This window comes from Penaeus monodon, chromosome 34 (genome assembly GCF_015228065.2).
Source record: "Penaeus monodon isolate SGIC_2016 chromosome 34, NSTDA_Pmon_1, whole genome shotgun sequence".
In the NCBI taxonomy this organism is placed as follows: Eukaryota; Metazoa; Arthropoda; class Malacostraca; order Decapoda; family Penaeidae; genus Penaeus; species Penaeus monodon.
In genome coordinates this window covers 12,336,598-12,336,959 of record NC_051419.1, presented here as the reverse complement: position 1 = coordinate 12,336,959, position 362 = coordinate 12,336,598, and the positions used below count along the sequence as shown (strand labels likewise).

Below are 362 nucleotides of genomic sequence, written 5' to 3'. Positions count from 1 at the left end.
CGGCTAATGAAAGATAAAAGTTAGTAATGTGGCTACTTCACGAGTTATTACTGGAAAATTTCTCCTAAAGCAAAATGATACATCAGGTTACACTTCCTGATACTTTCAGAATGGGATTTTACTGCAAAGTCTCCTATTGAATGATACTTATCCATTATAAGTATGAAATACTGGTTAGTGCAAGCCAATTGACAAAATTAATTTGTAAGAAATGACATAAATTATTTGTAATTTGATATCATTTTGTAAAGATACAATTTACATTGGAGAATGGAAGTGTGTATGGGAGAAGGAGTGATAAAATAGATATTTTAAATTTTTTTCTCCATTAACTGAAATCCGTCTTGATTATTTTTACTTTT

At 29.0% G+C, this 362-nt stretch overlaps 1 protein-coding gene across 1 annotated transcript in view; it reads left to right on the top strand.

Moving 5' to 3' along the window:
- Window positions 1–362, top strand: part of LOC119594592 (ankyrin repeat domain-containing protein 11-like) — a gene marked incomplete in the record, with an annotated part of 34,234 nt that overhangs the window by 25,575 nt on the left and 8,297 nt on the right.